The following is a 13115-nucleotide window of genomic DNA, read 5'->3' as shown; positions in this document are numbered from 1 at the left end:
TTAATCCAAACAGAGGCTGTTTTCTCTATTGTGTTAAAGCCCAGCTCAAACTGAGGTTCTGTTCTACGTGGCCACAAGAAGTCAGGCTCTCAGTTCTCCACTGTGCCATCCTCAGGGTGATTCTTTCATGTCCACAGCCCAAGGTATTCCCTTAGGTTCCCTTTTAGCCAGCCAAAGAGAAAGGGGAGGATAGTCCCCTCTTAAGGGCTTGACTGAGAAATTCCAAATTCTATTGGCCAGAAATTAATTTCATAGTCGCAAGGAATGCTGGGGAATATTGTTTTTGTTCAGGCCCCCATGGACCCAGCTCTTCAATGACTATTAAAGAATGGATATTGCCATCTGCTTCTCAGGATCACTTCTTATCTCCTGGGAGATGAACTAGGGCACCCTTTAATTCAATCCTGTAGTCAATTTTTAGTAACCTTAAATTGAATCATCACTACGAAGTTGGGTGAATCACATAAATTTGACTTTATTTCGAGGCTTAACTGTCAAGACATTTAAGAATGAGAAGAAAGCTCTCTGTAATGGGTTTAGCAATGGTAGAAAATGGCTGCTCTCCATCTCCACCAGCCACATCTCGACCTCCCAAAACCAGGTGGAATTCACAGCAGTAGGGTTTGGGAATAGAGGCGTGTTCTTAACTTAGTTCAGGTGTGAGAGGAAAGGGCCAAAATGGTGTCTCTGGCAGAGCAAAGGACATAGTCTCATGACTCCAGAGTGCCTTTTGTTTGACTTGGAGACTGCAAGTCACCCTTTGCACATTAAAGTCCAGGAACTTCCAGGGCCTTATTTGAATTCTTCAAAAAAACGGAAGCACCAAGCTCTTGGAAAGGATGGATACCCAGTGGGGACAAGAATAGTCGCTGTTTTCAAATGTGTTTCTTATTTGCCATCTCTGTGTTCAGATCTGCCCACTGAAGTCTGCCATGTGAGCTCTATGAGGGTAGAGACCTTCATCCGGCTTGTGTTCTCTGGTTACCTAGAACCCAGAATAGTGTCTGGTCCACAGTAGGTTCCCACAAATACTTGAGCGGATGAAATTAGGTACAAGAAACCAGCTGCTTAAATAGGTGGTGTGGGAGTTGGGAAAAGAGCAGTTAATTTGGAGTCTGAAGTCTTGGTATATCATGCAGGATTATGTGAGCTTTACCCTAAGTATAATCTTTCTGAGTCTGTCTGGTCACTTAAAAAAACAGATAATACCCTGCAGGACTGTTGGGGATATTAAATGTGTATGGTAAAAAAGTATTAATGCTTTGTAAACATTTGAATTAGAAAAAAGACAGTGAGATAAAGATAGAATAAAAATAAAATCCTTTGCTTGTATAGTTAGATATTTTATACATAATAAAGAGAGTCTGTTAGTCATTGAAGAAGAAATGGATGGTTGTCTAGATGACGGTGGGAAAGTAGACTCATTTGATAAGGAGAAACATAAAATTAGAGCCCCAGCTTACACTGTATACAAAGCCACTTCCACTTGAATGAAAGGTATGAATGTGAAAGACGGCTGGGGTTGTGGCTCAGCAGTAGAGCGCTCGCCTCGCACGTGTGAGACCCTGGGTTCGATCCTCGGCACCACATAAAAATAAGTAAGTGAAATAAAGGTTAAAAAAAAATCCATGACTGAAATCCCTGAAAATAAAGAACTTTTAAATAAAAAATAAAAGAACTTTTTAAAAAAGTGTGAAAGAAAGTCAAAAGGTAAATAGATACTATGAAATACAAGTTGAAATCTGTATAAAACCCAAAAGATTTAAAATGTCACAATTAGAAGGATAAGAAATAGAAAGTTTGAATAGATCAACAAATATTAAAGAAATAGAAATGCTAATAAAAGATTCTCTTTTACCCCGTACATTCAAAAAAACTCCCTGGTCACAGAGGTTTTACTGGGAAAATATACCACTATTTCAAGGAGCACGTAATCTAATTTATACAAGTAGTTCCTGATAATAGTGAAATCTTTCCACATTTCAAACCATTTATGTAGAAAATTAGAAGCCAAATTTGTTTGTTAATATAAACGAGAAACTTACAAAAATATTAGGTACCCCGATGGCTGAACCGTGTCCTCTCCAAATTTGTACATGTCTCAGAATGTAACTATATTTGGAAATAGTACTTTAAAAAAGGCAATTAAAGTTAAATGAAGTCAAAGGGTTGGGTCCTAACCTATTCTGGCTGGTATTCTTCAAGAAGAGGAAAAGAGACTCCAGGAAAAGGCCATGTGGGGACACAATGGCAAGATGGCCATCCTTCAGCCAAGGAGAGAGGCCTCAGACGAAACAGATCCTTGCCAAAACCTTGATCTTGCCTTCTGCCTTCCAGAACTACAGGAAAATAAATTCCTGTTGTTTAAGCCACCCAGTCTGTGGTATTTTGTTATGGCAGCCCTAGAAAATGAATACAGCTATTAAATCCAGCAAATACTGTAAAGCCATGAATCACGCCTTAGTTCATCCCAGAAGTGCAAGAATAGATTACAATGATAAACATCTATCCGTGTAATCCATCTAATTAATTTACTAAAGGAAATTTCATGTGATTATCTTAATAAATGCAGGAAAAATATTTCACAAAATTTTTTTAAACTTCTGCCTTATGAATCACATAGAATGGTTGATGGCTTACTTGGCGAAGATATTTGTGACATTTAAAACTGACAAGAGATGAGTTCTGATACACAGAATTAACCTCCATAAATCAATAAGAAATGTATCACTTTTCCATGTATGTATCCAACAGAAAAATGGGATACATATGTGGAAAAGTGATTAAGAAACATATTAAGAAATATTCAAACTCATAGAAATCAAATAAATGTAAATTGCAAGTGAGATACTACTTTATACCATTAGAATAGCATTTTTTTTTTAAGGATGTGGTAGTCTGCTAGACCATAGAAAGCTATTTTGTGTATCATGTAGCTGAAATAATGAAGGAGTAAAACTCACTGTAAGTTCTGTGTCTGGGAAATCAGGGTGTGAGAGAGGAGGAGAAGGAAGAGGAGAAAGACTCCAAGGTCAGCTTCAGTTAAGATATTTAACTGGGTGAAGTTTTTGTCAATCACTGATGTTTCTTTCTTATGCCTCTTACTTCTTTCTATGTAACATCAGGAGAATTCCCCCCCTTTTTTTTGGTACTGGGGATTGAACCCAGGGGTGCTTAACCACTGAGCAACATCCCCAGCCTGTTTTTTATGCTTTATTTAGACAGGGTCTTTTAGTGGCTTAGGGTCTCACTGAGTTGCTGAGGCTGGCTTTGAACCTGTGATCCTCCTGCCCCAGCCTCCCAAGAGACTGGGATTACAGGAGTGCTCCACGCATTCCCTTATTTTACTAGAGTATAATGAACATTTTTCAAGTGGCCATTGAGGTGAACAGTCATCCTTGTGCAGTTGTTCCTCTGTGGCTGACCACATTCTGTTTCTGATTACTTGGTTCCCTGTTACCTGCTCTCCTGCCCCTCTAACATGTTCTCATTTTGCTTCAAACACTTCCCCTCCCATAACCCTCAAGCTCCCTACTTTCCGCATTTCATCCACTTCCTATGCACCAAGCTCTTTCTTTTCTTGTAGCTGATTTCCACAAGGAATTTGTTGGACACTTTTAACTGAACAAAGTCAAGCTCTTGTGGTTAATGGCTTGTAGACCTTTACCTGGTACAGAGTTATATATGAAGCTTAGAGAAGAAACTTGTTAGTCCAAAATAATCTTAGATTTGCTTTGAGGCAGCAAAGTAAATCGAAAGGAATGTTCCTTGTGAGTATAGAAAGATATTGGAGCAGGGTGGTCGCCTTACACAGAGGCTGGCCCTGCTTGGGAATCTTCCTTCCAATCAACTCCCTTAGAGTCTCCCTGTGCTGAGAGCCATTGCTAAGTAGGAATGACACATGGCAATTTCTTTGTCAGCCTACCCAATGTTGCTTAGAGGAAGGACTCTCCATATTGACCCAGGTCATTTGCAGTGACATTGCATGTAAGGTGACCTTGCTCAAGGACCAGGGCGGATCCAGGTTTAGGGTGTATCCTGCTGGGATTAGGGAGTATCCCGCTCTTTGGGTTTAGGGTGGTTCCAGGTTTAAGGTGTACCCTGCTGGGAATAGGGCGTATCCTGCTGCCTCAGGCGCGCCCGCTCCTTGAGTTCCCATTGAGTTCTCGCGGGATTCAGAGAGTATTTGGGATTTTGCCCAGAACGTGATTTTGCCCAGAACGTGTGTGTAAAGTGCCGGTGACAGTTCGAGAATAAAGAGTTGCTGTTTGAATCTACAAGGTGTGTGGTGGCTTGTGATTTTGTGCCCAGCCAGACTGCGGCATCCCTGAGTTTCACAGTTGATTTCATCCCTTCACTCCTGAACTTAGAGATCCTCCAGGTAAGCTCCAGCATTGGCTTGTCTTTCCCCTTTCCTGCCCTGTGGTGTCCATAGTGGCAGTAGTTGCTGTGAAGAGGCACAGAGCCGTGTCAACACCATCTTTTGTCATTGTGAGTTATCAAATTGGGGATGGTCTCTTAAAACGCATTAATAATAAAAGTAGTAAGAGTAAAACAAACTGGGTCTCAAGTCACTTGTTTGCCTAAGCCTCCATGGTTACCAACACCATTTAGCCTTGACTTACCTGTTACCATACCCATGCATAAATGTGGTGCACCATCAGAAGGGCTGATGGAAGAGTCTGGAAGCAGGGACTGGTCTGAACAGGCAAGAGCTTAAGTCCCAAGGCCAGGCAGGGGAGTGGGGCACAGTTCTTGGACCAGCACTAATCCTCTCAGTTATAATAAATTCTATCTCATTTAATAGTTTCATGAAAGGCAAAAGATCTTAGACTCCCAGGAATTGGTCATGATAGAAGACAAGGGACAGATACCACCTTGAGTGTGCTGTGACCAGGAAGGGAGGTTAATTCTATGCCTGGAATGGAGAAGCTAAGATTGCATTTTAGAAGGCGCTATCTCTGGCCTGGGTATCACCCCGAGACAGCTCCGGGGGAACTGTCATGCCGTCAAAGCCTCAGCTAGTTACTGCGAGAACAGCATTTCTAGCACCACCTCGACAACTCATTTCCTTTTTTCTTTCAGAGACATCAGCCCACATATTTGTCTTATGCTCTTGATTAGACAAACAGATCATTCTTCCATCTGACCAGGCCACTCAAAACTCTCTGTAGGGGCTTCTTTTTGATGGTCAAAAATAGACCCTCAGAAATGTGGCTTCAGACCCCAGATGTGTTCCCCTGCCTCTCCTTTTCCTTCCTCCCTCTCTTTCTTCTTCCTCTACTCTCCAGTTTTATTGAGGTTTAACAGGCACACACTAAACAGTGCCCGAGTCAGTCATATAATTTGATATGGTGGTATGTGAAGTCATCACAGAACTGAAATTATTACCATAGTCAAGGTTGTGAACATATCACCTCCCAAAGCCTCCTCATACCCACTCTTCCTATGGCTCCCTCCCCAGGCAGACACTGATCTGTAGATTTATTTTCTAGAATTTTATATGAGTGGAATGGATGTACAGTACACTCTTTGACTCAGCACAGTTATTCTGAGATCCATCCATATTGTTTCATTCCTCTGTCTTCTGGAAGTTTTAAACATTTCGGTTGATAATCTATGTAAATTTTTTTTATGTGTGTGCAAGGTACAAGTTTTAGTAATTAATTGTAGGGTTTCTTTTTTTGCATATGGATATTTATTTGTTCCACCATTTATTGAAAGAATATTTACTCTCCCCAGAATTGTCTTACTGTCTTTGTTAAAAATCGGTTGTTTTGGGGGGTGGGGTGGGGGTGGGGGGCTGGGGTTGTGACTCAGTGGGGGAGGGCTCGTTTAGCACATGGGAGGCTCTGGGTTCCATCCTCAGCACCAATAAAAATAAATAAATAAAATAAAGGTATTATTACCAAATACTTCCAAAAAATAAAAAATGTTTTTTTTTTTTTTTAAAAATCTGTTGTTCAAATATGTGGAGGTTTATTTCTGGACTGTGATTTGTTGTTCTATTTGTGTAGTTTGGTGGCAGCGTCACACTGCCTTGACTAATGTAGCTTATGTGAGTTTTGAAACCTGACACTAGTAGTCTTCTAACTTTGATCAACAAGTTGTTCCAGTTATTTTGGGTCCTTTGAGTTTTCATATGAATTTTAAAATCAGCTTGTCAATTTCTACAATGCAAACGCTGTTGGGATTTGGGTAAATTTTTGATCCCTTTACAGATCTATTTAGGAAGAAGTTATAATGATTTTTTTCAATTCATTTTTACCAGTTCATGATTTGAACTGGAACCCTTTTTACATTAAAGCTGGAATTTTCCAGCTTGATTTTCTGATAATATAATTTCTTCTCTCCACACTTTTCCTTTGAGTTGGGGTCTCACCATGTTGCCCAGGCTGACCTTGACCTCCTAGACTTACAGGATTAGGTGGAACTACAGATATGCATCACAATACCAGGCTGCTAAGATAATGGCCTCAGGGCTGTGGCTCACTCTTCCTGAACACAGATCTCTTTGAGTCCCAGTGGGTTCACTCCTGACAAACACATTATAAATTAAAAACATAAGTCGAAAATGCATTTAATATACCTTACCTAGGAAACTTCATATTTTAGCAGCACAGTACACTGAGTATACTGTGGAGACTTGGTTGTTCACCCTGGTGACCATGTGGCTGACTGGGACCTTGGCTCATCTTGAGATAGAATTGTATGACACGCCACTAGCCAAGCAAAGATCAATTCACATGATGATCTACTGAATTCATATTACTTTCACAACATCATAAAGTTAAAAAATCATAAGTGGAACTCTCGTCAGTTTGGTATTGCCTGTACAGAAGAAATGTTTTAAGAAGATACATTCATTGCTGTGACCAAAATGCCTGGCATAAACAATTTAAAGGAGAAAAAGAATATTTTGGCTTATAGTGCAGAGTTTTTCTGGGCAGACTCCGGACCTGAGAGGAGACAAAACAACATGGCGGAAGGGTGTGGCAGAGCAGAGCTGCTCCATTCCTGGCAGCCAGGAAGAAGCATTCAGGGGTGAGGGGGGGGGGGAGGGATTGGGGAGTCTCCAAGAACATATTCCCAGTGACCTAATTCCCTCAACCATGCCCCACCTGCTTACAGTTTCTACCTCCTCCCTGTAGTCCATTCAAATTACTAATCCATCAAATGGATTAATCCACAGATGAGGTCATGATTCAATCATTTTCTAAAAGCCCCACCTCTGATCATTGCTGCATTGGGGACCAAGCTTTCAACAGATGGGACTTTGGGTGCCATCCCAATGCAAACCATAACAAATGGCATTTGGTTGTGGTGGGGACCACCAGGTGCCCCCTCAGGTCTGAGGTACTCAGGGGGCATTGGCAATGTAGGATTTCAACTTAGTCTCTCTAGGAATTGCCCTTAATCAACCAATGGGCTCAAGTTCACAGCTTCTCTCCAGAGGTAGTGCATATCCAGTGACAGGTTAATAAGGCCTGATTCCCTTGCCTTGAGATGGGGAAGTTCTGCAGGGCATTTAGGCTGCAGAGCTCCTGGTGGCATCAGCAGAGGGCTTTGTCTAATCCTACCATCTCCTCCCCTGCCCATCCTGCTGTCTTCACTCCTCCTTGAGGGTTGGTCTTGAGAGTGCACCCCTGTAAACTTGCCATGTGCAAATCTCCATCTCAGACTGTTTCCAGGGAATCCAACCTAAGACAGATGGTTCTTTCTTTCTTTCTTTAGATTTGGTACTGCTGATTGAACTCAGGGCCACTCAACCACTGAGCCACATACTTAGCTCTATTTTTTTTTTTTTTAATTTTATTTAGAGGAAGGGTTTCTCTAAGTTGCTTAGTGTCTCACCATTGCTGAAGCAGGCTTTGAACTCATGATCCTCTTGCCTTAGTCTCCCAAGTTGCTGGCATGTGCCACCGCACCTGGCTCCAGATGGTTATTTCTTGATCTGTTTGCAGTTAATGCAAGAGCTTAGAATGTAGCTAGAGACCCCCAAGGTCAGCGTGCAAGACTCAGGGATAAGATAAACAGTTTATTAGTGGCTGGTGATAATGTTTGCTTATCAGTGTCACTTATCAGTGTCACATTTGAATGTGCTTTCCCTTTCACATGTTATAGAGTGAAACCACCCCATGTTGGGAGGCAGAGAAAGTACCTGGCAGGCTTCTGCTTTCTCAGTGTGGTGGGGACACAGATGACACGGTGGGCAGAGAGGAAAAGGGTACTGGGGCACAGAGGCTTGTCCACGGGGAACAAGGTATCCCAGAGCTGGAGGGACACCCTGATAAGAGGTGGAGATTAGCCTTATAGCTTTCTCAACTCCTGTCTGGGAGGTGGGGGAGGGAAGAGTGTGAGCTGAGAAGTAAGAGGGAACAGTACCCAACTATCATTGAATTAGACATTGCGACACTCAAACATTTTTTATTCACCTGTTGATGCTGATGAAACCGAGAGTGATCAGGAAGGACAGGTAGACAAATACCATCTAATGAATGAAGCTCCTAATTGCTCTTCTTTGCCACAGATGTTAGCTAGAGTTTAGTCTTCTACCCTGATATAAATCCCGTCCTACTGTCCCCAAATATGTGCTTCATGGATTTTTCCCCACTCCTTTTGTTAAAGTTAGAATAATTTCTTTAAACAATCTTGTGCTGCCCCTACTTTATACAACAGGTAGACTTACATAATTTATGTTATAAAATGGTGACTAATACATTTATTGTATTATAAAGTCCTTTCCCCTGTGTTTCCTCATTGACCTTTACATAATCTATGTGAGAGGTCCTGGGCTGTTTCATTCCTAAATTGTACGAGAGGGCTTGGCCTTTCAGGGGACTCCCATAGTGAGTTTGCTTATCTGTAGAATTGGAGGTTCCTCTATTATGAGGTGGAGACTACCTGTTTTCTCTGGGGGAAACGCCCATTTCAAAATTTTCTAAGAAGAAAATGAGTAGTGAATAGGTGATCTCTTCATTTCTTCAGGTGAATGAGAATTTGGCAGTCACTGAGATTTCCAGGCTTACCCACCTGGCTTGCTGTAGGCAGCTCAGGATTATGCACATTCCTGAGGAATGCTTAGAGGTGTTTTACCTTGTGTGGTGGGAGGTACCTTGCCTGAGGAGAGGTGCTATGAGGAGGAATCTCTGAGGTAAGGCCTGGACACACTCCAGCTATCAGTTAGGCAGGTCCAGAAAGTTCTAGAAAGTAATAGAGGACCCAACAGGACACCAGCCCCTTTGCAGGTGGGTAACATTGAGTCCTCACTGTACTGGTGTGAGATGAGTTTCCCTGCCTTTATTTTAAATGTGCAAACGGAGGCATGGAGAGGCCAAATTGCCAATCAGCTCTGTAAGTGGTGGTCAAGATGTAAGCCCAGGTCTCTCTGATGGCAGATCTTTTGTTTGTAATCACCATGTTGTGTTGAATACAGAGCTAAACAGGATAATCACTTGCGTTGCATAGGGTCAGACCCATATTTAAAATGTTTCTTCAACACTCAGTGAAAGAAGGCAGGCCAAGGGGGGAGGGCTTCCTGCTTGGAATCCTCATTCAGCAGACGCAGTCTTGCCATTGGAACCTTCTCCCTGCTTGTGAGGCAGAGGAGGGCTGCTCTGTGCTTCCTGGGTTTACTATTAGGAGATACCGTCTTCCCCACCTCAACCAGCCCAGCGTGAAATCCCTTACAGGTACCAGAAGTTTGGGCCCCCAGAGGAGGCCTTGTGAACAGCGCTGCAGGGAGGGTGCAGGGCTGAAGGCTGGTTTCCCCGGCAGTGACACTGTTTCCTACCAGGTCAAACCACAAACCAGATCTGTGGGTAGAAGCCATTTCCAGAAGGCTCTCTGGAGATGGCACATTCTGACTCCTGGCCCCATTGGTTATGGCCTGCTGATGCGCTTGTTCAGGGCTAGGGACCAGACTGGAAATGCCGGCCCCTCTGGCCAAAAGGCTCCATCTTTCCTCCATCTCAATCTGCAGGGGGTGGGGGTGTCAGCACTTCCTCTCTGCCGGGGAGCAAGAGGAGATGAGGGATCCTGGAGCTTTTTTCCAGTGATTGCTACCTTCTGTGCCTGGCTTCCTCCCGGATTTACACCCTCTGTGACCCCTCAGAATGACAACAGCTCAGGAAATCAGGTGATACCCACATCTATGCACTGTAACCTGAAGGAAGAGTGGATCACGGAAAGAACGTCTTCAGGGAAACCCACCCGGGGATTTGCACTTTGTAATAAATAACCAGTGGCCTATATTTACTGTCTACCATCAGCAGAGGACTGTATTAAGGTTGAAGTCCACAGAATTTAGGTTGGATATGAATCCAGCTGAACATTTTTAAAAACTATCATTTTATACAATGATTTAGACACTTTCCTATAAGAGAGTTAATAGTCTACAAAAACCTGGTCCACACTAGGGTATAGATTTTTACTGTGCCCAAACCAGGTTTAACATTTAGGATAACATGACAGCTTGTGCACAAATAAATACGGATTTGTGAGAATAAGGGAGATGGACAGAAGTGGGCAAAGATGACCAGAGGTGACTGACTGGTAAGGAGGGATGAACCAGCAAGAGCTTTCACCTGATGGAATGTGCTCACTGGAATCCTGATTATTAGCAAAAGCAACAAAAGCAAAAGATGAACGCTCTGTCCCCTAAGCTAGGATCATACCTGCCAGAGGCCTGGAGGAGCCTGACCTAATCTGTGTAAAATCAGGAAGAGTTTTGTCTTGGTAGTCACAAGATTTACCTGAGCATGAAAGATGTGCAGATTAGTCCATCAATAGAAGACTCTGGAAGAATGCTTAGCTGGTGTTTGGAAAATGAGCTCAAATTTCCTGCAAAATGTTCCAGGCCATGGATCGCCCTAGCTGAAGATGTGTGGGTAACTTCCTACTAACTTCTTATGGTTTTGCCTACACTCTATGAACACAGAATTGGCTGATCTAATGAGGAGTGAGATGGTACAGAGGAAGATGCTGGTGTAATGGGTCTGGCCCTCCAGGAGGTAGGAGGGTTGAAACACCTGGCTGTGTATGTGACATTTGGATGATATTGTTATATCTATGGTGATGCCAATGTTCCCTTCTTTTGTTCTCAATAGGTAAATACGCTAAATCATTTAATGACTGGTCTCCAAATTCCTTAGAAAGGTAAGGAGTGATTAATTAAAACAGAAAAAAAAAATTAAGTACAGAAAAAATGACTTATCTAAGATCTTACAGCTCAGTGGTGCTAGTCCAAAGCTTCTGACTCTAGTAAGTGGCCAAGGGGATGATTCCTTCTCTCTTTCTACAAATTTATTCCTAACCCAAGAGTGGAAGAATCAGCGCGATTCTTTCTTTTTCTGGTTCTTTCAGAAAGCAAATAGCATTTGTTTTAATAGCTCAAGTGACATGATAGGCATTGTTCAGATCAGATTCTAACAGGCAGATCTGCAGAAGTCATTCTAATCAACTGAATGAAGAGAAGACACACCGTGTTCAGACAAGGAGATGGGGGTGTTTTAAAAGTTAAGCATAGGTAAGGGACATCTGTGAAAAGTAGGTTAAGTAGGTACTCAAGGTAGGTGGTTTCAAGGGCCTGTTCCTTCACAAAAACATGGAGAATCATCAAAAGCTGTCTTAATAAACTTTGCCTGACAAATAGTTCACTTATTTATAACAACTAAGTCAACAGTAAATCAAGAAAAAAGCAACTCAAAAATGATAGAAGAGGGGCTGGGGCTGGGGCTCAGCGGTAGTGCACTTGCCTGGCATGTGTGAGGAACTGGGTTTGAGTCTCAGCACCGCATATAAATAAATAAAATAAAGGTCTATCAAAATATTTAAAAAATAATAGAAGAGTTTTACCATAATCTTACTTGTTCTTGTTCCACCTCCTCCCTCAGCAAGGCAGGAAAGTCTTAAAGGAATGCAGTCTTCAAGATGGCAGCATGCATTTCTTGTGTGGGTCCTGGTCCTTGGTTCTGGATGAAAGAGAGAAAAACTTATTTGCAAAGAACTGTCTGTTTTAACTTATCTACAGGTCACCTGAAGGAAAAATGCAAGCCTTTGTTTCACCTAACTCAGAACCTACTCAGGGTGGGAAAGCATTTGTATGGAAAGTATTCCTTGAAAATAATGATGGACACATGAAGAATCTTCTGTTGTATAGGCTAAAAGATTATAGCTGAGGCAAATGACAGATCACCAAAAGTCTGGGGGAAAAAAATTGGGAGTTTCTTTGGGAAATAAGTGCATTCAAATGTGTACCTGAGGGGAATTTTGGAAGACCACTTTCATGCCCAGGACATAATAAGTGCTCAGAAAAGATCTGAGAAGACTTTATGCTTTCAGTTGTAGCTTATCTTAAGCTCAGTAGAAGAAGGAAGGCTAAGGCAGAGTTGTAAATGGACTCATTAAACATTGAAGGAGGGCTCCAACATGTATCTTATCTCCAAAGACTAGGAGAGGTATTTTTTTCCTTTTTTTTTTTTTTACTTCTGGTGTTCAAAAAAATCCCTGTCAAATACTAGCTGAATATGACCTAAAGTAACAGTGACATCAGAGATCACACATGACAAAGAATATAGACTTTACAAAAATAGTTTAGAAAAGGCACTAAGCAATCAACAGGTAGAACTCACAGCAAGCAACAAAAAGAAATCCTGAACGTGAGATAAGGAACTGATTTCTAGAGTTACCACATAATAATATTAAAAATATCCAGTTTTCAACAAGCAAGTATAAAGCATGGAAGGAAATAAGAAAGAATGGTCCATTTACAGATGAAATTAACAGCAACTGTTCCTGAGGAAGAACTGACTCCAGAAATAAATTAACTGTCTTAAATATGCTCAAAGAGCTCAAGGAAACTAAAGAAATGATGCATGAATATGTAGAGACTATCAATAAGGAGATAGAAACCATAAAAAAGAACCAAGCAGCAATTTTGGAACTGAAAAATACATTACTATTGTTTACAATATCATCAACACTCCCCAGATTGATTTCCAGATTTGATGCAATCTTTATCAGAATAACAGCTAACTTCTTACATAAACTGACAAACTGATTTTAAAATTTATATAAAATGTTTTTGAATGTTTCATACTTTACCACAAATAGAC

Source organism: Marmota flaviventris, chromosome 16, assembly GCF_047511675.1.
Source record: "Marmota flaviventris isolate mMarFla1 chromosome 16, mMarFla1.hap1, whole genome shotgun sequence".
NCBI classification, from domain to species: Eukaryota; Metazoa; Chordata; class Mammalia; order Rodentia; family Sciuridae; genus Marmota; species Marmota flaviventris.
Note: the sequence above shows the minus strand (reverse complement) of the source record.